Source organism: Anomaloglossus baeobatrachus, unplaced genomic scaffold, assembly GCF_048569485.1.
Source record: "Anomaloglossus baeobatrachus isolate aAnoBae1 unplaced genomic scaffold, aAnoBae1.hap1 Scaffold_2936, whole genome shotgun sequence".
Taxonomy (NCBI): Eukaryota; Metazoa; Chordata; class Amphibia; order Anura; family Aromobatidae; genus Anomaloglossus; species Anomaloglossus baeobatrachus.
The window spans coordinates 77,145-103,426 of record NW_027442381.1 but is presented as its reverse complement, the minus strand read 5'-3'; the positions used below and the strand labels follow the sequence as shown (position 1 = coordinate 103,426).

The 26,282-nt window shown below is 44.2% G+C and overlaps 9 non-coding genes across 9 annotated transcripts; all 9 read left to right on the top strand.

The window, feature by feature from the left end:
- The first annotated feature begins 1,322 nt into the window (after positions 1-1,322).
- LOC142267230 (U2 spliceosomal RNA) lies at positions 1,323-1,513 on the top strand. The gene has a single exon (XR_012733161.1). It is a non-coding gene; the product is annotated as a U2 spliceosomal RNA (small nuclear RNA).
- Positions 1,514-2,900: 1,387 nt separating this feature from the next.
- Positions 2,901-3,091, top strand: LOC142267229 (U2 spliceosomal RNA). The gene has a single exon (XR_012733160.1). It is a non-coding gene; the product is annotated as a U2 spliceosomal RNA (small nuclear RNA).
- A 1,387-nt stretch (positions 3,092-4,478) lies between these two features.
- LOC142267228 (U2 spliceosomal RNA) lies at positions 4,479-4,669 on the top strand. The gene has a single exon (XR_012733159.1). It is a non-coding gene; the product is annotated as a U2 spliceosomal RNA (small nuclear RNA).
- A 1,387-nt stretch (positions 4,670-6,056) lies between these two features.
- On the top strand, positions 6,057-6,247 carry LOC142267227 (U2 spliceosomal RNA). The gene has a single exon (XR_012733158.1). It is a non-coding gene; the product is annotated as a U2 spliceosomal RNA (small nuclear RNA).
- A 1,387-nt stretch (positions 6,248-7,634) lies between these two features.
- Positions 7,635-7,825, top strand: LOC142267225 (U2 spliceosomal RNA). Its single transcript, XR_012733156.1, has one exon. It is a non-coding gene; the product is annotated as a U2 spliceosomal RNA (small nuclear RNA).
- Positions 7,826-20,975: 13,150 nt separating this feature from the next.
- On the top strand, positions 20,976-21,166 carry LOC142267224 (U2 spliceosomal RNA). Its single transcript, XR_012733155.1, has one exon. It is a non-coding gene; the product is annotated as a U2 spliceosomal RNA (small nuclear RNA).
- Positions 21,167-22,553: 1,387 nt separating this feature from the next.
- Positions 22,554-22,744, top strand: LOC142267223 (U2 spliceosomal RNA). The gene has a single exon (XR_012733154.1). It is a non-coding gene; the product is annotated as a U2 spliceosomal RNA (small nuclear RNA).
- A 1,387-nt stretch (positions 22,745-24,131) lies between these two features.
- LOC142267222 (U2 spliceosomal RNA) lies at positions 24,132-24,322 on the top strand. The gene has a single exon (XR_012733153.1). It is a non-coding gene; the product is annotated as a U2 spliceosomal RNA (small nuclear RNA).
- A 1,387-nt stretch (positions 24,323-25,709) lies between these two features.
- On the top strand, positions 25,710-25,900 carry LOC142267220 (U2 spliceosomal RNA). Its single transcript, XR_012733152.1, has one exon. It is a non-coding gene; the product is annotated as a U2 spliceosomal RNA (small nuclear RNA).
- The last annotated feature ends 382 nt before the right edge of the window (positions 25,901-26,282 follow it).

The window sequence follows — 26,282 nt, the reverse complement described above, 5'->3', positions numbered from 1 at the left end:
GGAAGAAAGCATACGTCTTCATATGCACCTCAATTTGGCCCATTCACTTTTCACACTTCCTCCTTTTGTTTTTTATCTTTCACACTTTTGACTTTCTTTATTCATCCAAATAGCAAACTCATCACCACTCAACCTGACCAACTCGGCTATGTCCCCGTGCTGCAGTTCTCTGTCTTATCTAGATCATTTGCAATTGAATGGAATAGATCCCTTTTGGACAAAGTGGATTCACCTGCTGCTGCAGTGACCACAGGTGTGATAACATCTAGAATTGGCATCTGGTGCGATCTCTCCGCTTCCACTCCAAAGAAAGTTACCTGTTTATTCCTATCATGCATTGGTTTTTGGGGTTTTCTTTGAGTAATGATGATCTCTTTAGTAGTCTGTTGGCGCCCTCTCCTGGAGGAATAGTTTGCTTGCTCTTGGACATTCTAAAAGAGAGGTCATGATAGACATTGAGCTTCTGAGCTCAATTGGGGACAGTCATGGGTGATGAATGTTTGCAACCTACTGCGAAGCCTCATACCGCAATATAAGGAACGTCAAATACTAAGAAAGGGCGGCCTATGAAAGAATTACTACTTTCAATAAGTACACTTAAACGGCTAATTGGGAATAGAAAAACTGTAAAAAGCCCTCTGAGAAAGCCCCCCTCTAACCTTTGATAGTAAGCTTTTCTGTAGTCTGCCTGTTGATGTATTTTCCGTTTGAACTGTGCACAACATGAAGAGACGGAACACTGGCGGCTTGTCACAATGCCCCCCGATGACATCACAATAGCGCTGCTGCCTAGAAAACAAGCTGCGCAGAAGAAGTTGTTCTTTGGGTGGGAGGGTGGGCTAGTGGAAGGAGGGGGCAATCTCTTTTTTTCCCGGGTGGTAGGGGGATGACAGGAGAAGGGAAGCGGGTGGTGAGAAAGGTACAGAGGGCAGGGTTTGGGGGCTGGGAAGGAAAGGGAAAAGATTAGGGTTTGGGGATGATGAAAGGGCTTTCTACGGGTAAGGATGGCAAAGGGTGGCAGTGACGGAAAGTCAGGCAACCTGTCCTGTCCGTCTTTTTGTATCGTGAATTGGAAAGACTGCAAGGGGGAGGGGAGTTGCTTGCGCCCTAAAGGAGGAGTTATTCAGATTCATTGCAGTGGGCGGCGGCTGCAAAACGCACCATTCTTCTTGTTTTGGCTCTGCAAAGCAGCCTTTTCAAGGGTTGGCTTGGGTGACAAAATGTCTTGTGTAGGCGTGGGTTTGTCTCCCTCTCGCTCTCTCTCCCTAAGATGTGTCCGGCATAGGCCAGGGTGCCACTCGAGGCCCAAACCAATTCTGGTTATCGCTTCTCGGCCTTTTGGCTAAGATCAAGTGTAGTATCTGTTCTTATCAGTTTAATATCTGATACGTCCCCTATCTGGGGACCATATATTAAATGGATTTTTAGAACAGGGAGATGGAAAAAGAGCTTGCTCTGTCCACTCCACGCATTGACCTGGTATTGCAGTACCTCCAGGAACGGTGCACCCCTTCTTAACCCAGTTTCCAAAAGCAGAACTCAATTCACCTGATTCATATTAGCCCGATTTAATGAATTGGAAGAAAGCATACGTCTTCATATGCACCTCAATTTGGCCCATTCACTTTTCACACTTCCTCCTTTTGTTTTTTATCTTTCACACTTTTGACTTTCTTTATTCATCCAAATAGCAAACTCATCACCACTCAACCTGACCAACTCGGCTATGTCCCCGTGCTGCAGTTCTCTGTCTTATCTAGATCATTTGCAATTGAATGGAATAGATCCCTTTTGGACAAAGTGGATTCACCTGCTGCTGCAGTGACCACAGGTGTGATAACATCTAGAATTGGCATCTGGTGCGATCTCTCCGCTTCCACTCCAAAGAAAGTTACCTGTTTATTCCTATCATGCATTGGTTTTTGGGGTTTTCTTTGAGTAATGATGATCTCTTTAGTAGTCTGTTGGCGCCCTCTCCTGGAGGAATAGTTTGCTTGCTCTTGGACATTCTAAAAGAGAGGTCATGATAGACATTGAGCTTCTGAGCTCAATTGGGGACAGTCATGGGTGATGAATGTTTGCAACCTACTGCGAAGCCTCATACCGCAATATAAGGAACGTCAAATACTAAGAAAGGGCGGCCTATGAAAGAATTACTACTTTCAATAAGTACACTTAAACGGCTAATTGGGAATAGAAAAACTGTAAAAAGCCCTCTGAGAAAGCCCCCCTCTAACCTTTGATAGTAAGCTTTTCTGTAGTCTGCCTGTTGATGTATTTTCCGTTTGAACTGTGCACAACATGAAGAGACGGAACACTGGCGGCTTGTCACAATGCCCCCCGATGACATCACAATAGCGCTGCTGCCTAGAAAACAAGCTGCGCAGAAGAAGTTGTTCTTTGGGTGGGAGGGTGGGCTAGTGGAAGGAGGGGGCAATCTCTTTTTTTCCCGGGTGGTAGGGGGATGACAGGAGAAGGGAAGCGGGTGGTGAGAAAGGTACAGAGGGCAGGGTTTGGGGGCTGGGAAGGAAAGGGAAAAGATTAGGGTTTGGGGATGATGAAAGGGCTTTCTACGGGTAAGGATGGCAAAGGGTGGCAGTGACGGAAAGTCAGGCAACCTGTCCTGTCCGTCTTTTTGTATCGTGAATTGGAAAGACTGCAAGGGGGAGGGGAGTTGCTTGCGCCCTAAAGGAGGAGTTATTCAGATTCATTGCAGTGGGCGGCGGCTGCAAAACGCACCATTCTTCTTGTTTTGGCTCTGCAAAGCAGCCTTTTCAAGGGTTGGCTTGGGTGACAAAATGTCTTGTGTAGGCGTGGGTTTGTCTCCCTCTCGCTCTCTCTCCCTAAGATGTGTCCGGCATAGGCCAGGGTGCCACTCGAGGCCCAAACCAATTCTGGTTATCGCTTCTCGGCCTTTTGGCTAAGATCAAGTGTAGTATCTGTTCTTATCAGTTTAATATCTGATACGTCCCCTATCTGGGGACCATATATTAAATGGATTTTTAGAACAGGGAGATGGAAAAAGAGCTTGCTCTGTCCACTCCACGCATTGACCTGGTATTGCAGTACCTCCAGGAACGGTGCACCCCTTCTTAACCCAGTTTCCAAAAGCAGAACTCAATTCACCTGATTCATATTAGCCCGATTTAATGAATTGGAAGAAAGCATACGTCTTCATATGCACCTCAATTTGGCCCATTCACTTTTCACACTTCCTCCTTTTGTTTTTTATCTTTCACACTTTTGACTTTCTTTATTCATCCAAATAGCAAACTCATCACCACTCAACCTGACCAACTCGGCTATGTCCCCGTGCTGCAGTTCTCTGTCTTATCTAGATCATTTGCAATTGAATGGAATAGATCCCTTTTGGACAAAGTGGATTCACCTGCTGCTGCAGTGACCACAGGTGTGATAACATCTAGAATTGGCATCTGGTGCGATCTCTCCGCTTCCACTCCAAAGAAAGTTACCTGTTTATTCCTATCATGCATTGGTTTTTGGGGTTTTCTTTGAGTAATGATGATCTCTTTAGTAGTCTGTTGGCGCCCTCTCCTGGAGGAATAGTTTGCTTGCTCTTGGACATTCTAAAAGAGAGGTCATGATAGACATTGAGCTTCTGAGCTCAATTGGGGACAGTCATGGGTGATGAATGTTTGCAACCTACTGCGAAGCCTCATACCGCAATATAAGGAACGTCAAATACTAAGAAAGGGCGGCCTATGAAAGAATTACTACTTTCAATAAGTACACTTAAACGGCTAATTGGGAATAGAAAAACTGTAAAAAGCCCTCTGAGAAAGCCCCCCTCTAACCTTTGATAGTAAGCTTTTCTGTAGTCTGCCTGTTGATGTATTTTCCGTTTGAACTGTGCACAACATGAAGAGACGGAACACTGGCGGCTTGTCACAATGCCCCCCGATGACATCACAATAGCGCTGCTGCCTAGAAAACAAGCTGCGCAGAAGAAGTTGTTCTTTGGGTGGGAGGGTGGGCTAGTGGAAGGAGGGGGCAATCTCTTTTTTTCCCGGGTGGTAGGGGGATGACAGGAGAAGGGAAGCGGGTGGTGAGAAAGGTACAGAGGGCAGGGTTTGGGGGCTGGGAAGGAAAGGGAAAAGATTAGGGTTTGGGGATGATGAAAGGGCTTTCTACGGATAAGGATGGCAAAGGGTGGCAGTGACGGAAAGTCAGGCAACCTGTCCTGTCCGTCTTTTTGTATCGTGAATTGGAAAGACTGCAAGGGGGAGGGGAGTTGCTTGCGCCCTAAAGGAGGAGTTATTCAGATTCATTGCAGTGGGCGGCGGCTGCAAAACGCACCATTCTTCTTGTTTTGGCTCTGCAAAGCAGCCTTTTCAAGGGTTGGCTTGGGTGACAAAATGTCTTGTGTAGGCGTGGGTTTGTCTCCCTCTCGCTCTCTCTCCCTAAGATGTGTCCGGCATAGGCCAGGGTGCCACTCGAGGCCCAAACCAATTCTGGTTATCGCTTCTCGGCCTTTTGGCTAAGATCAAGTGTAGTATCTGTTCTTATCAGTTTAATATCTGATACGTCCCCTATCTGGGGACCATATATTAAATGGATTTTTAGAACAGGGAGATGGAAAAAGAGCTTGCTCTGTCCACTCCACGCATTGACCTGGTATTGCAGTACCTCCAGGAACGGTGCACCCCTTCTTAACCCAGTTTCCAAAAGCAGAACTCAATTCACCTGATTCATATTAGCCCGATTTAATGAATTGGAAGAAAGCATACGTCTTCATATGCACCTCAATTTGGCCCATTCACTTTTCACACTTCCTCCTTTTGTTTTTTATCTTTCACACTTTTGACTTTCTTTATTCATCCAAATAGCAAACTCATCACCACTCAACCTGACCAACTCGGCTATGTCCCCGTGCTGCAGTTCTCTGTCTTATCTAGATCATTTGCAATTGAATGGAATAGATCCCTTTTGGACAAAGTGGATTCACCTGCTGCTGCAGTGACCACAGGTGTGATAACATCTAGAATTGGCATCTGGTGCGATCTCTCCGCTTCCACTCCAAAGAAAGTTACCTGTTTATTCCTATCATGCATTGGTTTTTGGGGTTTTCTTTGAGTAATGATGATCTCTTTAGTAGTCTGTTGGCGCCCTCTCCTGGAGGAATAGTTTGCTTGCTCTTGGACATTCTAAAAGAGAGGTCATGATAGACATTGAGCTTCTGAGCTCAATTGGGGACAGTCATGGGTGATGAATGTTTGCAACCTACTGCGAAGCCTCATACCGCAATATAAGGAACGTCAAATACTAAGAAAGGGCGGCCTATGAAAGAATTACTACTTTCAATAAGTACACTTAAACGGCTAATTGGGAATAGAAAAACTGTAAAAAGCCCTCTGAGAAAGCCCCCCTCTAACCTTTGATAGTAAGCTTTTCTGTAGTCTGCCTGTTGATGTATTTTCCGTTTGAACTGTGCACAACATGAAGAGACGGAACACTGGCGGCTTGTCACAATGCCCCCCGATGACATCACAATAGCGCTGCTGCCTAGAAAACAAGCTGCGCAGAAGAAGTTGTTCTTTGGGTGGGAGGGTGGGCTAGTGGAAGGAGGGGGCAATCTCTTTTTTTCCCGGGTGGTAGGGGGATGACAGGAGAAGGGAAGCGGGTGGTGAGAAAGGTACAGAGGGCAGGGTTTGGGGGCTGGGAAGGAAAGGGAAAAGATTAGGGTTTGGGGATGATGAAAGGGCTTTCTACGGGTAAGGATGGCAAAGGGTGGCAGTGACGGAAAGTCAGGCAACCTGTCCTGTCCGTCTTTTTGTATCGTGAATTGGAAAGACTGCAAGGGGGAGGGGAGTTGCTTGCGCCCTAAAGGAGGAGTTATTCAGATTCATTGCAGTGGGCGGCGGCTGCAAAACGCACCATTCTTCTTGTTTTGGCTCTGCAAAGCAGCCTTTTCAAGGGTTGGCTTGGGTGACAAAATGTCTTGTGTAGGCGTGGGTTTGTCTCCCTCTCGCTCTCTCTCCCTAAGATGTGTCCGGCATAGGCCAGGGTGCCACTCGAGGCCCAAACCAATTCTGGTTATCGCTTCTCGGCCTTTTGGCTAAGATCAAGTGTAGTATCTGTTCTTATCAGTTTAATATCTGATACGTCCCCTATCTGGGGACCATATATTAAATGGATTTTTAGAACAGGGAGATGGAAAAAGAGCTTGCTCTGTCCACTCCACGCATTGACCTGGTATTGCAGTACCTCCAGGAACGGTGCACCCCTTCTTAACCCAGTTTCCAAAAGCAGAACTCAATTCACCTGATTCATATTAGCCCGATTTAATGAATTGGAAGAAAGCATACGTCTTCATATGCACCTCAATTTGGCCCATTCACTTTTCACACTTCCTCCTTTTGTTTTTTATCTTTCACACTTTTGACTTTCTTTATTCATCCAAATAGCAAACTCATCACCACTCAACCTGACCAACTCGGCTATGTCCCCGTGCTGCAGTTCTCTGTCTTATCTAGATCATTTGCAATTGAATGGAATAGATCCCTTTTGGACAAAGTGGATTCACCTGCTGCTGCAGTGACCACAGGTGTGATAACATCTAGAATTGGCATCTGGTGCGATCTCTCCGCTTCCACTCCAAAGAAAGTTACCTGTTTATTCCTATCATGCATTGGTTTTTGGGGTTTTCTTTGAGTAATGATGATCTCTTTAGTAGTCTGTTGGCGCCCTCTCCTGGAGGAATAGTTTGCTTGCTCTTGGACATTCTAAAAGAGAGGTCATGATAGACATTGAGCTTCTGAGCTCAATTGGGGACAGTCATGGGTGATGAATGTTTGCAACCTACTGCGAAGCCTCATACCGCAATATAAGGAACGTCAAATACTAAGAAAGGGCGGCCTATGAAAGAATTACTACTTTCAATAAGTACACTTAAACGGCTAATTGGGAATAGAAAAACTGTAAAAAGCCCTCTGAGAAAGCCCCCCTCTAACCTTTGATAGTAAGCTTTTCTGTAGTCTGCCTGTTGATGTATTTTCCGTTTGAACTGTGCACAACATGAAGAGACGGAACACTGGCGGCTTGTCACAATGCCCCCCGATGACATCACAATAGCGCTGCTGCCTAGAAAACAAGCTGCGCAGAAGAAGTTGTTCTTTGGGTGGGAGGGTGGGCTAGTGGAAGGAGGGGGCAATCTCTTTTTTTCCCGGGTGGTAGGGGGATGACAGGAGAAGGGAAGCGGGTGGTGAGAAAGGTACAGAGGGCAGGGTTTGGGGGCTGGGAAGGAAAGGGAAAAGATTAGGGTTTGGGGATGATGAAAGGGCTTTCTACGGGTAAGGATGGCAAAGGGTGGCAGTGACGGAAAGTCAGGCAACCTGTCCTGTCCGTCTTTTTGTATCGTGAATTGGAAAGACTGCAAGGGGGAGGGGAGTTGCTTGCGCCCTAAAGGAGGAGTTATTCAGATTCATTGCAGTGGGCGGCGGCTGCAAAACGCACCATTCTTCTTGTTTTGGCTCTGCAAAGCAGCCTTTTCAAGGGTTGGCTTGGGTGACAAAATGTCTTGTGTAGGCGTGGGTTTGTCTCCCTCTCGCTCTCTCTCCCTAAGATGTGTCCGGCATAGGCCAGGGTGCCACTCGAGGCCCAAACCAATTCTGGTTATCGCTTCTCGGCCTTTTGGCTAAGATCAAGTGTAGTATCTGTTCTTATCAGTTTAATATCTGATACGTCCCCTATCTGGGGACCATATATTAAATGGATTTTTAGAACAGGGAGATGGAAAAAGAGCTTGCTCTGTCCACTCCACGCATTGACCTGGTATTGCAGTACCTCCAGGAACGGTGCACCCCTTCTTAACCCAGTTTCCAAAAGCAGAACTCAATTCACCTGATTCATATTAGCCCGATTTAATGAATTGGAAGAAAGCATACGTCTTCATATGCACCTCAATTTGGCCCATTCACTTTTCACACTTCCTCCTTTTGTTTTTTATCTTTCACACTTTTGACTTTCTTTATTCATCCAAATAGCAAACTCATCACCACTCAACCTGACCAACTCGGCTATGTCCCCGTGCTGCAGTTCTCTGTCTTATCTAGATCATTTGCAATTGAATGGAATAGATCCCTTTTGGACAAAGTGGATTCACCTGCTGCTGCAGTGACCACAGGTGTGGACAAAAGGGAATAGAAAGGGCACCACCAAATGGGATCTCCAGGTATATGACAGAACATGCAAAAAAAGGGGGGAAGTATACCAAAAATTGGGATCACCAACACAATAATATAAGTAAAAAACTGGTTTTTATTATAACATTATCTCAAAAACAAACTGTGGACATAGCACGGCTCCAGGGACAGGCAGGAGCACACAAACAGACAATTAAAAGCATTTAAAAAGCCAGAATGGCAAAAATCCCCAACACGCCAGCCTCCAAAAGTTATAACAATATGAAATGATACCCCTCACAAGGTAAATAAACCCCGCAGACAGTGTATTACAGGTGACAATGCTCCGGATGTATCCCATATAATAAAGGGAACCAAGGGGAACCTATCAGCTATACCTTATAAGTAAACTCTACAGACAATATATTGCAGATGACAATGCTCAGGATATATCCAATATAGTGAAAGGAGCCAGTGGAACCTATCAGCTATACCTTATAGAGTGTCATATACCTATTAATAGTAACCACATAAATGAGAGGGTTAACTGGTGTAACTCATGAGGTATACAAGTACAAAAATGTGGCTAATGTACCCAAGTTATGCATCTAGAGGAGAGGATTAGATCGTATATTGGTCATGCTATGTTATAATAGCAGACCGTAATCACAAACCCCTGATGCAAAATGAGCAGTCACCTAGAAATATATGACAAAATTCATGTCAGTGCAGAGTCTGAAGCAGGTGTAAGGGTAACCTGAATAATCAGTCAGATAGACAAGGAACCATACTTACACCTGACAGACCTGCAGCAATACCAGGGAAAGTGAGGAGGGTAAGTGCATAATAAGAGGTAGGTGGCGTGTGTCCCCACGCGTATCGCCACCGCACGTGTGGCTTCCTCAGGGGAGAGAAAATGCACCATAAATCACCAAGTGTGCTATATATATATATGTAAGGGTGTAAGTAATTACTCACCAGTCTGTGAGTCATGGAAATCTAGCGACGGCCGCCGCCATCTTGGATACGTCACATGACACGCAAAGCCACAACCCACTAACAATCTGCGCATGCGCGGGTATACCCGATGTTACTCAATAAGAGTAACAACTTTTGTGAATTGCCCTAGTGTAACAGCAGCGTAAAGCGAGCTGAAGCGCAAACAATGAAAGCTACAATATCATAGAAGCAGAAATTGACAGATAGCTAGATGGAAATAACCTTAAACAGTAAAATGTTTATAGCATCAACAAGTAACGCGCATTAAACATAAAATGGCCAAAAATAGCCGACCTATAAGAGGGGAAATAATAAATTTGGCTTCTTTAATGCCTGGTTAACCAGATTAGAGAAAAAGAAGCGTCAAATTTATATAGCACCCCCTAAGGGATTGAGCAGCGAAGGGGCCAAATATCCCAATACATGTGTTCAAAATCAGGGAAACCAAGATCAGGTTGAACATAGGGCACCCCCAAATATCAGAGCAGTCAAAAAAGAAAAATGATAAATATATATATATATAACAAAGAGGAAATCTCTCAGACCCCTGATCCTTAGACCAAAAAATATATATATTCCTCCTTCTTTCCACCAAACAATAAGCATAATATCTTCTTGAATAAAGCTGATAGGGGGGGCAAATGGTTCAAAGAGAACTTAGACGTGGCTATATCCCTTAACACAGACTTCAGCTATAATAACCTAGATCCCTAGGTAATCCTAAGGTCATAGAACGCCCCAAATCCTATAAGATCCTCCAAATAAGCCGGATCCAAGGGTTCACAAAAAATGTCCAATATTCTGATCCATATCATGCAAACGCTGACAAGAGTCCAGTCCATAACTTCAAGATGAAACACGAAAGATCCAGATAAGGGTAGATACAAGGGACCCGCATTTTCACATGCAAAGTCCAAATGGAGCTACATTGAAGCCCAGTCCGGCTAAAAGGAATATTCCTGCGTTTCTTGGTCCAGCAATGAAAAGCCAAGTGGGGACTCCAAACACCTTGGTTCCAATGATGATAGAGGCCTACAGTGGAGGAGGAAAACACAGAAAAATGTAAAGGATTACAGACCACCAGATGGAAAAGAAATATTCGGGGCAGCCTACATGGTCTTGTAAAATCCGGTATAGAGTAAATCCTCATTTAGGCCATGTGGTGCCACACTCTTCAGAGTGTAGATCCATCTGGATTCCTTTTTCAGTAACTCATTCGTGCGGTTGCCACCCCTAATATTTTGGCTGACTGCGTCCACGATGAATACTCTCAAATTTACACGATGTCCCACATGTTTTGTTAAAAAATGAGAGGCCACGGAAGACAGGGTTTTGCCCTTAATCTGATCCGCAGACGCTGTATTGATGTTGGACAGGTGCTGTTGGACCCTTCTCCTTACCTCTTGTGTCGTTTGTCCCACATAAATTTTCGGACAGTCGCAGATCAAGAGATAGATCACGTTCTTGGAACGGCAGTTGTAATATTTTCTGCAAGAAATCTGTCCAGGAAAAATAGGTAAGGAGATATTATCATCAGCCACCATGTAAGGACAGATCGTACAGGCCCCGCACGGAAATGTCCCCTTCAATCTCGTCCCAGTCCCTAGATTGTAGGTGGGTCTCTGAAAATGACTCCTCGAGAGGACATCCCTCAGGTTCTGTGCCTTCCTAGCGACAAGTCTTGGTTTATCCTCGATAAAAGGATGTAATTTCTTATCGCTTCTGAGGATATCCCAGTTGTTCTGGAAAAGCCGATAAAGGTCATGCCACTGATTATTGTAAGATGTAATCATACTCACTGATGACTTGATATTGCGGGTCTTTGGATGGAGAAGAGTTTCCCGTGAAGTTGATCTGCATGCCTGCAGTGCGCTGGATATCACCTTTTTCGGATAGCCCCTTTTGCGTAGTCTGTTAGACAAATCAAAAGCATGGAATTCAAAATCAGTCTGACTACTACAATTTCTTTTGAGCCTAATGAATTGACCCTTGGGGATGCCATTTTTGACATGCGTAGGGTGGAAGCTCTTGTAGTGTAATAAGCTGTTGGTGGCTGTTGGTTTCCGAAAAAGTGACGTTCTTAACCTGTTGTCATCTAGCGAGATTCTGAGATCTAAAAATTCAACCATATTACAAGATATTGTCGAGGTGAGTTTAATATTTAGAGTATTCACATTGAGGGTCGAGATGAAATTCTCACAATCTTCCAATGTGCCGGACCAGAGAAAAAGAATGTCATCAATGTATCTATACCACTGGATCACAGAGGTCTTAAAGTGATCCAGGGTATAGACCTGTGTCTCCTCCCACCACCCCAAAAAGATGTTAGCATAGGGTGGTGCACAGCACGCCCCCATCGCGGTCCCAGACGTCTGTCGATAGTATGCCCTATCAAATACAAAATAATTCTTGTCCAGTATCATATGTAAAAGGTCTAAAATAAAAGAATCATGTCTCCTATTCCCTGTTGTTTGGCGATCAAGATACACTGATACTGCATGTAATCCCAGATCATGGCGAATAGAAGTGTAGAGAGATTCTACGTCCAATGTTGCGATTAGAGTATTCGGTGGAATAGTAACCGTAGCCAGTTGTTCTATTAAATGGGAGGAGTCACGTACATACGAAGGGGAGGACTGTGCCAGTGATTGAAGATAAAAGTCCACATAGATACAGGGTCTCTCAAATAGACCGCCAATGCCTGAAACAATTGGTCTACCAGGAGGTTCTGGGCGTCCCTTATGAATTTTAGGCAACATATAGAAGGTGGGTGTTATCGGGTTTTTGGTAGTCAAAAAATTCCTCTCCTTGAGGGAAATGATGTTCTGTGTGTGGGCCGTAGACAGTAATCTGTCAAGATTTTTTTTAAAAATACTGGTGGGATCAGAAGGTAATATCACGTAACAATCACGATTCAGTAATTGTCTTTTTGCCTCCCTTATGTACATGTCCACTGGCCATAACACCACATTCCCTCCCTTGTCAGCCTCCTTTATGAGGAAATCCTTGTTGTCCTTAAGCCTGGATAAGATGTGTCTCTCCTCTGTAGTCAAATTATTATTTTTGTTGTTATCCAGTTTCAATTTTTCCAGATCCTTACACATCTTATTGAAAAAGATGTGAATGGCCGGGCAAAGACTAAAAGAGGGAGTGGCCTGCGATAAAAGTCGTCCGGTAAAAGGAATTTTCTTACCATCATCCAACTGGTTTTCTTCCAGAAGTTCAAGGAGATCACCAAAGGCCTGTCTCTCATCCGTTGGCAGGGTATCGATGAGGTCCGGGCGGCTATACAAGTATTTAAAAGTGAGTTGTCTACAGAACAAATATAAATCTTTAGTAACAATAAATTTGTCCATTCTGTTCATAGGTGAAAACGACAGTCCCTTAGACAACAACTCTAATTCAACCTCAGTTAGCATATAATTAGAGAGATTAATTACTTGTAGCTTACCCTCCATGCTGGCTAGTATTTGCGTCTCCTGCTCTGCCTTGTTTCCCTCGGGGCAATTGGGGACCACAGCCGATTTCTCCCGCCCCTCCTTCTGGGATTTTGATTTGCGGTTACCCCTCCTGGTACGTCTTCTGGGTCGCTGGTGTCCGTAGATAAAAAATCACTCGTGGAGGGTTCCGAAGTCAACCCAGTGACTGTAGGGCCCCTACCATTTGCCCTACGTTTGTTGCCCTGATGTGTCCACTTGTAGACCTTGTTGTTAGCGTAGTCAGTTTTGTCACGTTGGAATTTATTTTTCTTCCCCTTAATAATGTCTTTTTCAAATAAATCTAAGATGTTTTTGAGTCTGGTTTGAAACGGGACTATTACAGACTGTCTGTCCAGTTGATTTAATATGTGTTCTTTATTTTTAATTTCCTCTTTAAGTTGTGTTAATAAAACACGGTCATGCTCCAAGAGCATATCAAGAAGGATAAGCGAACAGGTTTGAAGGCCCTGTTCCCAAATTATCCTGAACTGGGCATCAGTTTCCCAGGCTGGGAAAATTTGTACGCGGAGTCCACGAGGTATAATTTTTAATTTCTTGTACTCTTCTAATGTTCTAATGTTCCACCAAACCTTCACAACCCTCTTATGCAGGTTAATCAAATCTTGCATAAGTTGTTGATTTTCATCTTGTGGGTTAGAAGGAGTGATGGAGGCCCCAATAACATGCGTTGTGCCAAAAATATCCACAGACTGATGAGACCAAGCTGCCTCCCTTTCTGCCAGATCCATATGTCCACAGTATCAGAGAAAATACACAATAAGCTTAGTCAAACAAAATAACCCAGTATGGTTTCAGGTGTGCCTCCTTCCTGGAATAGGTGACTAGGGCACCAAATACTAGAGTCGACAAAAGGGAATAGAAAGGGCACCACCAAATGGGATCTCCAGGTATATGACAGAACATGCAAAAAAAGGGGGGAAGTATACCAAAAATTGGGATCACCAACACAATAATATAAGTAAAAAACTGGTTTTTATTATAACATTATCTCAAAAACAAACTGTGGACATAGCACGGCTCCAGGGACAGGCAGGAGCACACAAACAGACAATTAAAAGCATTTAAAAAGCCAGAATGGCAAAAATCCCCAACACGCCAGCCTCCAAAAGTTATAACAATATGAAATGATACCCCTCACAAGGTAAATAAACCCCGCAGACAGTGTATTACAGGTGACAATGCTCCGGATGTATCCCATATAATAAAGGGAACCAAGGGGAACCTATCAGCTATACCTTATAAGTAAACTCTACAGACAATATATTGCAGATGACAATGCTCAGGATATATCCAATATAGTGAAAGGAGCCAGTGGAACCTATCAGCTATACCTTATAGAGTGTCATATACCTATTAATAGTAACCACATAAATGAGAGGGTTAACTGGTGTAACTCATGAGGTATACAAGTACAAAAATGTGGCTAATGTACCCAAGTTATGCATCTAGAGGAGAGGATTAGATCGTATATTGGTCATGCTATGTTATAATAGCAGACCGTAATCACAAACCCCTGATGCAAAATGAGCAGTCACCTAGAAATATATGACAAAATTCATGTCAGTGCAGAGTCTGAAGCAGGTGTAAGGGTAACCTGAATAATCAGTCAGATAGACAAGGAACCATACTTACACCTGACAGACCTGCAGCAATACCAGGGAAAGTGAGGAGGGTAAGTGCATAATAAGAGGTAGGTGGCGTGTGTCCCCACGCGTATCGCCACCGCACGTGTGGCTTCCTCAGGGGAGAGAAAATGCACCATAAATCACCAAGTGTGCTATATATATATATGTAAGGGTGTAAGTAATTACTCACCAGTCTGTGAGTCATGGAATGTTATAATAAAAACCAGTTTTTTACTTATATTATTGTGTTGGTGATCCCAATTTTTGGTATACTTCCCCCCTTTTTTTGCATGTTCTGTCATATACCTGGAGATCCCATTTGGTGGTGCCCTTTCTATTCCCTTTTGTCGACTCTAGTATTTGGTGCCCTAGTCACCTATTCCAGGAAGGAGGCACACCTGAAACCATACTGGGTTATTTTGTTTGACTAAGCTTATTGTGTATTTTCTCTGATACTGTGGACATATGGATCTGGCAGAAAGGGAGGCAGCTTGGTCTCATCAGTCTGTGGATATTTTTGGCACAACGCATGTTATTGGGGCCTCCATCACTCCTTCTAACCCACAAGATGAAAATCAACAACTTATGCAAGATTTGATTAACCTGCATAAGAGGGTTGTGAAGGTTTGGTGGAACATTAGAACATTAGAAGAGTACAAGAAATTAAAAATTATACCTCGTGGACTCCGCGTACAAATTTTCCCAGCCTGGGAAACTGATGCCCAGTTCAGGATAATTTGGGAACAGGGCCTTCAAACCTGTTCGCTTATCCTTCTTGATATGCTCTTGGAGCATGACCGTGTTTTATTAACACAACTTAAAGAGGAAATTAAAAATAAAGAACACATATTAAATCAACTGGACAGACAGTCTGTAATAGTCCTGTTTCAAACCAGACTCAAAAACATCTTAGATTTATTTGAAAAAGACATTATTAAGGGGAAGAAAAATAAATTCCAACGTGACAAAACTGACTACGCTAACAACAAGGTCTACAAGTGGACACATCAGGGCAACAAACGTAGGGCAAATGGTAGGGGCCCTACAGTCACTGGGTTGACTTCGGAACCCTCCACGAGTGATTTTTTATCTACGGACACCAGCGACCCAGAAGACGTACCAGGAGGGGTAACCGCAAATCAAAATCCCAGAAGGAGGGGCGGGAGAAATCGGCTGTGGTCCCCAATTGCCCCGAGGGAAACAAGGCAGAGCAGGAGACGCAAATACTAGCCAGCATGGAGGGTAAGCTACAAGTAATTAATCTCTCTAATTATATGCTAACTGAGGTTGAATTAGAGTTGTTGTCTAAGGGACTGTCGTTTTCACCTATGAACAGAATGGACAAATTTATTGTTACTAAAGATTTATATTTGTTCTGTAGACAACTCACTTTTAAATACTTGTATAGCCGCCCGGACCTCATCGATACCCTGCCAACGGATGAGAGACAGGCCTTTGGTGATCTCCTTGAACTTCTGGAAGAAAACCAGTTGGATGATGGTAAGAAAATTCCTTTTACCGGACGACTTTTATCGCAGGCCACTCCCTCTTTTAGTCTTTGCCCGGCCATTCACATCTTTTTCAATAAGATGTGTAAGGATCTGGAAAAATTGAAACTGGATAACAACAAAAATAATAATTTGACTACAGAGGAGAGACACATCTTATCCAGGCTTAAGGACAACAAGGATTTCCTCATAAAGGAGGCTGACAAGGGAGGGAATGTGGTGTTATGGCCAGTGGACATGTACATAAGGGAGGCAAAAAGACAATTACTGAATCGTGATTGTTACGTGATATTACCTTCTGATCCCACCAGTATTTTTAAAAAAAATCTTGACAGATTACTGTCTACGGCCCACACACAGAACATCATTTCCCTCAAGGAGAGGAATTTTTTGACTACCAAAAACCCGATAACACCCACCTTCTATATGTTGCCTAAAATTCATAAGGGACGCCCAGAACCTCCTGGTAGACCAATTGTTTCAGGCATTGGCGGTCTATTTGAGAGACCCTGTATCTATGTGGACTTTTATCTTCAATCACTGGCACAGTCCTCCCCTTCGTATGTACGTGACTCCTCCCATTTAATAGAACAACTGGCTACGGTTACTATTCCACCGAATACTCTAATCGCAACATTGGACGTAGAATCTCTCTACACTTCTATTCGCCATGATCTGGGATTACATGCAGTATCAGTGTATCTTGATCGCCAAACAACAGGGAATAGGAGACATGATTCTTTTATTTTAGACCTTTTACATATGATACTGGACAAGAATTATTTTGTATTTGATAGGGCATACTATCGACAGACGTCTGGGACCGCGATGGGGGCGTGCTGTGCACCACCCTATGCTAACATCTTTTTGGGGTGGTGGGAGGAGACACAGGTCTATACCCTGGATCACTTTAAGACCTCTGTGATCCAGTGGTATAGATACATTGATGACATTCTTTTTCTCTGGTCCGGCACATTGGAAGATTGTGAGAATTTCATCTCGACCCTCAATGTGAATACTCTAAATATTAAACTCACCTCGACAATATCTTGTAATATGGTTGAATTTTTAGATCTCAGAATCTCGCTAGATGACAACAGGTTAAGAACGTCACTTTTTCGGAAACCAACAGCCACCAACAGCTTATTACACTACAAGAGCTTCCACCCTACGCATGTCAAAAATGGCATCCCCAAGGGTCAATTCATTAGGCTCAAAAGAAATTGTAGTAGTCAGACTGATTTTGAATTCCATGCTTTTGATTTGTCTAACAGACTACGCAAAAGGGGCTATCCGAAAAAGGTGATATCCAGCGCACTGCAGGCATGCAGATCAACTTCACGGGAAACTCTTCTCCATCCAAAGACCCGCAATATCAAGTCATCAGTGAGTATGATTACATCTTACAATAATCAGTGGCATGACCTTTATCGGCTTTTCCAGAACAACTGGGATATCCTCAGAAGCGATAAGAAATTACATCCTTTTATCGAGGATAAACCAAGACTTGTCGCTAGGAAGGCACAGAACCTGAGGGATGTCCTCTCGAGGAGTCATTTTCAGAGACCCACCTACAATCTAGGGACTGGGACGAGATTGAAGGGGACATTTCCGTGCGGGGCCTGTACGATCTGTCCTTACATGGTGGCTGATGATAATATCTCCTTACCTATTTTTCCTGGACAGATTTCTTGCAGAAAATATTACAACTGCCGTTCCAAGAACGTGATCTATCTCTTGATCTGCGACTGTCCGAAAATTTATGTGGGACAAACGACACAAGAGGTAAGGAGAAGGGTCCAACAGCACCTGTCCAACATCAATACAGCGTCTGCGGATCAGATTAAGGGCAAAACCCTGTCTTCCGTGGCCTCTCATTTTTTAACAAAACATGTGGGACATCGTGTAAATTTGAGAGTATTCATCGTGGACGCAGTCAGCCAAAATATTAGGGGTGGCAACCGCACGAATGAGTTACTGAAAAAGGAATCCAGATGGATCTACACTCTGAAGAGTGTGGCACCACATGGCCTAAATGAGGATTTACTCTATACCGGATTTTACAAGACCATGTAGGCTGCCCCGAATATTTCTTTTCCATCTGGTGGTCTGTAATCCTTTACATTTTTCTGTGTTTTCCTCCTCCACTGTAGGCCTCTATCATCATTGGAACCAAGGTGTTTGGAGTCCCCACTTGGCTTTTCATTGCTGGACCAAGAAACGCAGGAATATTCCTTTTAGCCGGACTGGGCTTCAATGTAGCTCCATTTGGACTTTGCATGTGAAAATGCGGGTCCCTTGTATCTACCCTTATCTGGATCTTTCGTGTTTCATCTTGAAGTTATGGACTGGACTCTTGTCAGCGTTTGCATGATATGGATCAGAATATTGGACATTTTTTGTGAACCCTTGGATCCGGCTTATTTGGAGGATCTTATAGGATTTGGGGCGTTCTATGACCTTAGGATTACCTAGGGATCTAGGTTATTATAGCTGAAGTCTGTGTTAAGGGATATAGCCACGTCTAAGTTCTCTTTGAACCATTTGCCCCCCCTATCAGCTTTATTCAAGAAGATATTATGCTTATTGTTTGGTGGAAAGAAGGAGGAATATACCGTATATATTTTTTGGTCTAAGGATCAGGGGTCTGAGAGATTTCCTCTTTGTTATATATATATATATTTATCATTTTTCTTTTTTGACTGCTCTGATATTTGGGGGTGCCCTATGTTCAACCTGATCTTGGTTTCCCTGATTTTGAACACATGTATTGGGATATTTGGCCCCTTCGCTGCTCAATCCCTTAGGGGGTGCTATATAAATTTGACGCTTCTTTTTCTCTAATCTGGTTAACCAGGCATTAAAGAAGCCAAATTTATTATTTCCCCTCTTATAGGTCGGCTATTTTTGGCCATTTTATGTTTAATGCGCGTTACTTGTTGATGCTATAAACATTTTACTGTTTAAGGTTATTTCCATCTAGCTATCTGTCAATTTCTGCTTCTATGATATTGTAGCTTTCATTGTTTGCGCTTCAGCTCGCTTTACGCTGCTGTTACACTAGGGCAATTCACAAAAGTTGTTACTCTTATTGAGTAACATCGGGTATACCCGCGCATGCGCAGATTGTTAGTGGGTTGTGGCTTTGCGTGTCATGTGACGTATCCAAGATGGCGGCGGCCGTCGCTAGATTTCCATGACTCACAGACTGGTGAGTAATTACTTACACCCTTACATATATATATATAGCACACTTGGTGATTTATGGTGCATTTTCTCTCCCCTGAGGAAGCCACACGTGCGGTGGCGATACGCGTGGGGACACACGCCACCTACCTCTTATTATGCACTTACCCTCCTCACTTTCCCTGGTATTGCTGCAGGTCTGTCAGGTGTAAGTATGGTTCCTTGTCTATCTGACTGATTATTCAGGTTACCCTTACACCTGCTTCAGACTCTGCACTGACATGAATTTTGTCATATATTTCTAGGTGACTGCTCATTTTGCATCAGGGGTTTGTGATTACGGTCTGCTATTATAACATAGCATGACCAATATACGATCTAATCCTCTCCTCTAGATGCATAACTTGGGTACATTAGCCACATTTTTGTACTTGTATACCTCATGAGTTACACCAGTTAACCCTCTCATTTATGTGGTTACTATTAATAGGTATATGACACTCTATAAGGTATAGCTGATAGGTTCCACTGGCTCCTTTCACTATATTGGATATATCCTGAGCATTGTCATCTGCAATATATTGTCTGTAGAGTTTACTTATAAGGTATAGCTGATAGGTTCCCCTTGGTTCCCTTTATTATATGGGATACATCCGGAGCATTGTCACCTGTAATACACTGTCTGCGGGGTTTATTTACCTTGTGAGGGGTATCATTTCATATTGTTATAACTTTTGGAGGCTGGCGTGTTGGGGATTTTTGCCATTCTGGCTTTTTAAATGCTTTTAATTGTCTGTTTGTGTGCTCCTGCCTGTCCCTGGAGCCGTGCTATGTCCACAGTTTGTTTTTGAGATAATGTTATAATAAAAACCAGTTTTTTACTTATATTATTGTGTTGGTGATCCCAATTTTTGGTATACTTCCCCCCTTTTTTTGAGTGACCACAGGTGTGATAACATCTAGAATTGGCATCTGGTGCGATCTCTCCGCTTCCACTCCAAAGAAAGTTACCTGTTTATTCCTATCATGCATTGGTTTTTGGGGTTTTCTTTGAGTAATGATGATCTCTTTAGTAGTCTGTTGGCGCCCTCTCCTGGAGGAATAGTTTGCTTGCTCTTGGACATTCTAAAAGAGAGGTCATGATAGACATTGAGCTTCTGAGCTCAATTGGGGACAGTCATGGGTGATGAATGTTTGCAACCTACTGCGAAGCCTCATACCGCAATATAAGGAACGTCAAATACTAAGAAAGGGCGGCCTATGAAAGAATTACTACTTTCAATAAGTACACTTAAACGGCTAATTGGGAATAGAAAAACTGTAAAAAGCCCTCTGAGAAAGCCCCCCTCTAACCTTTGATAGTAAGCTTTTCTGTAGTCTGCCTGTTGATGTATTTTCCGTTTGAACTGTGCACAACATGAAGAGACGGAACACTGGCGGCTTGTCACAATGCCCCCCGATGACATCACAATAGCGCTGCTGCCTAGAAAACAAGCTGCGCAGAAGAAGTTGTTCTTTGGGTGGGAGGGTGGGCTAGTGGAAGGAGGGGGCAATCTCTTTTTTTCCCGGGTGGTAGGGGGATGACAGGAGAAGGGAAGCGGGTGGTGAGAAAGGTACAGAGGGCAGGGTTTGGGGGCTGGGAAGGAAAGGGAAAAGATTAGGGTTTGGGGATGATGAAAGGGCTTTCTACGGGTAAGGATGGCAAAGGGTGGCAGTGACGGAAAGTCAGGCAACCTGTCCTGTCCGTCTTTTTGTATCGTGAATTGGAAAGACTGCAAGGGGGAGGGGAGTTGCTTGCGCCCTAAAGGAGGAGTTATTCAGATTCATTGCAGTGGGCGGCGGCTGCAAAACGCACCATTCTTCTTGTTTTGGCTCTGCAAAGCAGCCTTTTCAAGGGTTGGCTTGGGTGACAAAATGTCTTGTGTAGGCGTGGGTTTGTCTCCCTCTCGCTCTCTCTCCCTAAGATGTGTCCGGCATAGGCCAGGGTGCCACTCGAGGCCCAAACCAATTCTGGTTATCGCTTCTCGGCCTTTTGGCTAAGATCAAGTGTAGTATCTGTTCTTATCAGTTTAATATCTGATACGTCCCCTATCTGGGGACCATATATTAAATGGATTTTTAGAACAGGGAGATGGAAAAAGAGCTTGCTCTGTCCACTCCACGCATTGACCTGGTATTGCAGTACCTCCAGGAACGGTGCACCCCTTCTTAACCCAGTTTCCAAAAGCAGAACTCAATTCACCTGATTCATATTAGCCCGATTTAATGAATTGGAAGAAAGCATACGTCTTCATATGCACCTCAATTTGGCCCATTCACTTTTCACACTTCCTCCTTTTGTTTTTTATCTTTCACACTTTTGACTTTCTTTATTCATCCAAATAGCAAACTCATCACCACTCAACCTGACCAACTCGGCTATGTCCCCGTGCTGCAGTTCTCTGTCTTATCTAGATCATTTGCAATTGAATGGAATAGATCCCTTTTGGACAAAGTGGATTCACCTGCTGCTGCAGTGACCACAGGTGTGATAACATCTAGAATTGGCATCTGGTGCGATCTCTCCGCTTCCACTCCAAAGAAAGTTACCTGTTTATTCCTATCATGCATTGGTTTTTGGGGTTTTCTTTGAGTAATGATGATCTCTTTAGTAGTCTGTTGGCGCCCTCTCCTGGAGGAATAGTTTGCTTGCTCTTGGACATTCTAAAAGAGAGGTCATGATAGACATTGAGCTTCTGAGCTCAATTGGGGACAGTCATGGGTGATGAATGTTTGCAACCTACTGCGAAGCCTCATACCGCAATATAAGGAACGTCAAATACTAAGAAAGGGCGGCCTATGAAAGAATTACTACTTTCAATAAGTACACTTAAACGGCTAATTGGGAATAGAAAAACTGTAAAAAGCCCTCTGAGAAAGCCCCCCTCTAACCTTTGATAGTAAGCTTTTCTGTAGTCTGCCTGTTGATGTATTTTCCGTTTGAACTGTGCACAACATGAAGAGACGGAACACTGGCGGCTTGTCACAATGCCCCCCGATGACATCACAATAGCGCTGCTGCCTAGAAAACAAGCTGCGCAGAAGAAGTTGTTCTTTGGGTGGGAGGGTGGGCTAGTGGAAGGAGGGGGCAATCTCTTTTTTTCCCGGGTGGTAGGGGGATGACAGGAGAAGGGAAGCGGGTGGTGAGAAAGGTACAGAGGGCAGGGTTTGGGGGCTGGGAAGGAAAGGGAAAAGATTAGGGTTTGGGGATGATGAAAGGGCTTTCTACGGGTAAGGATGGCAAAGGGTGGCAGTGACGGAAAGTCAGGCAACCTGTCCTGTCCGTCTTTTTGTATCGTGAATTGGAAAGACTGCAAGGGGGAGGGGAGTTGCTTGCGCCCTAAAGGAGGAGTTATTCAGATTCATTGCAGTGGGCGGCGGCTGCAAAACGCACCATTCTTCTTGTTTTGGCTCTGCAAAGCAGCCTTTTCAAGGGTTGGCTTGGGTGACAAAATGTCTTGTGTAGGCGTGGGTTTGTCTCCCTCTCGCTCTCTCTCCCTAAGATGTGTCCGGCATAGGCCAGGGTGCCACTCGAGGCCCAAACCAATTCTGGTTATCGCTTCTCGGCCTTTTGGCTAAGATCAAGTGTAGTATCTGTTCTTATCAGTTTAATATCTGATACGTCCCCTATCTGGGGACCATATATTAAATGGATTTTTAGAACAGGGAGATGGAAAAAGAGCTTGCTCTGTCCACTCCACGCATTGACCTGGTATTGCAGTACCTCCAGGAACGGTGCACCCCTTCTTAACCCAGTTTCCAAAAGCAGAACTCAATTCACCTGATTCATATTAGCCCGATTTAATGAATTGGAAGAAAGCATACGTCTTCATATGCACCTCAATTTGGCCCATTCACTTTTCACACTTCCTCCTTTTGTTTTTTATCTTTCACACTTTTGACTTTCTTTATTCATCCAAATAGCAAACTCATCACCACTCAACCTGACCAACTCGGCTATGTCCCCGTGCTGCAGTTCTCTGTCTTATCTAGATCATTTGCAATTGAATGGAATAGATCCCTTTTGGACAAAGTGGATTCACCTGCTGCTGCAGTGACCACAGGTGTGATAACATCTAGAATTGGCATCTGGTGCGATCTCTCCGCTTCCACTCCAAAGAAAGTTACCTGTTTATTCCTATCATGCATTGGTTTTTGGGGTTTTCTTTGAGTAATGATGATCTCTTTAGTAGTCTGTTGGCGCCCTCTCCTGGAGGAATAGTTTGCTTGCTCTTGGACATTCTAAAAGAGAGGTCATGATAGACATTGAGCTTCTGAGCTCAATTGGGGACAGTCATGGGTGATGAATGTTTGCAACCTACTGCGAAGCCTCATACCGCAATATAAGGAACGTCAAATACTAAGAAAGAGCGGCCTATGAAAGAATTACTACTTTCAATAAGTACACTTAAACGGCTAATTGGGAATAGAAAAACTGTAAAAAGCCCTCTGAGAAAGCCCCCCTCTAACCTTTGATAGTAAGCTTTTCTGTAGTCTGCCTGTTGATGTATTTTCCGTTTGAACTGTGCACAACATGAAGAGACGGAACACTGGCGGCTTGTCACAATGCCCCCCGATGACATCACAATAGCGCTGCTGCCTAGAAAACAAGCTGCGCAGAAGAAGTTGTTCTTTGGGTGGGAGGGTGGGCTAGTGGAAGGAGGGGGCAATCTCTTTTTTTCCCGGGTGGTAGGGGGATGACAGGAGAAGGGAAGCGGGTGGTGAGAAAGGTACAGAGGGCAGGGTTTGGGGGCTGGGAAGGAAAGGGAAAAGATTAGGGTTTGGGGATGATGAAAGGGCTTTCTACGGGTAAGGATGGCAAAGGGTGGCAGTGACGGAAAGTCAGGCAACCTGTCCTGTCCGTCTTTTTGTATCGTGAATTGGAAAGACTGCAAGGGGGAGGGGAGTTGCTTGCGCCCTAAAGGAGGAGTTATTCAGATTCATTGCAGTGGGCGGCGGCTGCAAAACGCACCATTCTTCTTGTTTTGGCTCTGCAAAGCAGCCTTTTCAAGGGTTGGCTTGGGTGACAAAATGTCTTGTGTAGGCGTGGGTTTGTCTCCCTCTCGCTCTCTCTCCCTAAGATGTGTCCGGCATAGGCCAGGGTGCCACTCGAGGCCCAAACCAATTCTGGTTATCGCTTCTCGGCCTTTTGGCTAAGATCAAGTGTAGTATCTGTTCTTATCAGTTTAATATCTGATACGTCCCCTATCTGGGGACCATATATTAAATGGATTTTTAGAACAGGGAGATGGAAAAAGAGCTTGCTCTGTCCACTCCACGCATTGACCTGGTATTGCAGTACCTCCAGGAACGGTGCACCCCTTCTTAACCCAGTTTCCAAAAGCAGAACTCAATTCACCTGATTCATATTAGCCCGATTTAATGAATTGGAAGAAAGCATACGTCTTCATATGCACCTCAATTTGGCCCATTCACTTTTCACACTTCCTCCTTTTGTTTTTTATCTTTCACACTTTTGACTTTCTTTATTCATCCAAATAGCAAACTCATCACCACTCAACCTGACCAACTCGGCTATGTCCCCGTGCTGCAGTTCTCTGTCTTATCTAGATCATTTGCAATTGAATGGAATAGATCCCTTTTGGACAAAGTGGATTCACCTGCTGCTGCAGTGACCACAGGTGTGATAACATCTAGAATTGGCATCTGGTGCGATCTCTCCGCTTCCACTCCAAAGAAAGTTACCTGTTTATTCCTATCATGCATTGGTTTTTGGGGTTTTCTTTGAGTAATGATGATCTCTTTAGTAGTCTGTTGGCGCCCTCTCCTGGAGGAATAGTTTGCTTGCTCTTGGACATTCTAAAAGAGAGGTCATGATAGACATTGAGCTTCTGAGCTCAATTGGGGACAGTCATGGGTGATGAATGTTTGCAACCTACTGCGAAGCCTCATACCGCAATATAAGGAACGTCAAATACTAAGAAAGGGCGGCCTATGAAAGAATTACTACTTTCAATAAGTACACTTAAACGGCTAATTGGGAATAGAAAAACTGTAAAAAGCCCTCTGAGAAAGCCCCCCTCTAACCTTTGATAGTAAGCTTTTCTGTAGTCTGCCTGTTGATGTATTTTCCGTTTGAACTGTGCACAACATGAAGAGACGGAACACTGGCGGCTTGTCACAATGCCCCCCGATGACATCACAATAGCGCTGCTGCCTAGAAAACAAGCTGCGCAGAAGAAGTTGTTCTTTGGGTGGGAGGGTGGGCTAGTGGAAGGAGGGGGCAATCTCTTTTTTTCCCGGGTGGTAGGGGGATGACAGGAGAAGGGAAGCGGGTGGTGAGAAAGGTACAGAGGGCAGGGTTTGGGGGCTGGGAAGGAAAGGGAAAAGATTAGGGTTTGGGGATGATGAAAGGGCTTTCTACGGGTAAGGATGGCAAAGGGTGGCAGTGACGGAAAGTCAGGCAACCTGTCCTGTCCGTCTTTTTGTATCGTGAATTGGAAAGACTGCAAGGGGGAGGGGAGTTGCTTGCGCCCTAAAGGAGGAGTTATTCAGATTCATTGCAGTGGGCGGCGGCTGCAAAACGCACCATTCTTCTTGTTTTGGCTCTGCAAAGCAGCCTTTTCAAGGGTTGGCTTGGGTGACAAAATGTCTTGTGTAGGCGTGGGTTTGTCTCCCTCTCGCTCTCTCTCCCTAAGATGTGTCCGGCATAGGCCAGGGTGCCACTCGAGGCCCAAACCAATTCTGGTTATCGCTTCTCGGCCTTTTGGCTAAGATCAAGTGTAGTATCTGTTCTTATCAGTTTAATATCTGATACGTCCCCTATCTGGGGACCATATATTAAATGGATTTTTAGAACAGGGAGATGGAAAAAGAGCTTGCTCTGTCCACTCCACGCATTGACCTGGTATTGCAGTACCTCCAGGAACGGTGCACCCCTTCTTAACCCAGTTTCCAAAAGCAGAACTCAATTCACCTGATTCATATTAGCCCGATTTAATGAATTGGAAGAAAGCATACGTCTTCATATGCACCTCAATTTGGCCCATTCACTTTTCACACTTCCTCCTTTTGTTTTTTATCTTTCACACTTTTGACTTTCTTTATTCATCCAAATAGCAAAATCATCACCACTCAACCTGACCAACTCGGCTATGTCCCCGTGCTGCAGTTCTCTGTCTTATCTAGATCATTTGCAATTGAATGGAATAGATCCCTTTTGGACAAAGTGGATTCACCTGCTGCTGCAGTGACCACAGGTGTGATAACATCTAGAATTGGCATCTGGTGCGATCTCTCCGCTTCCACTCCAAAGAAAGTTAC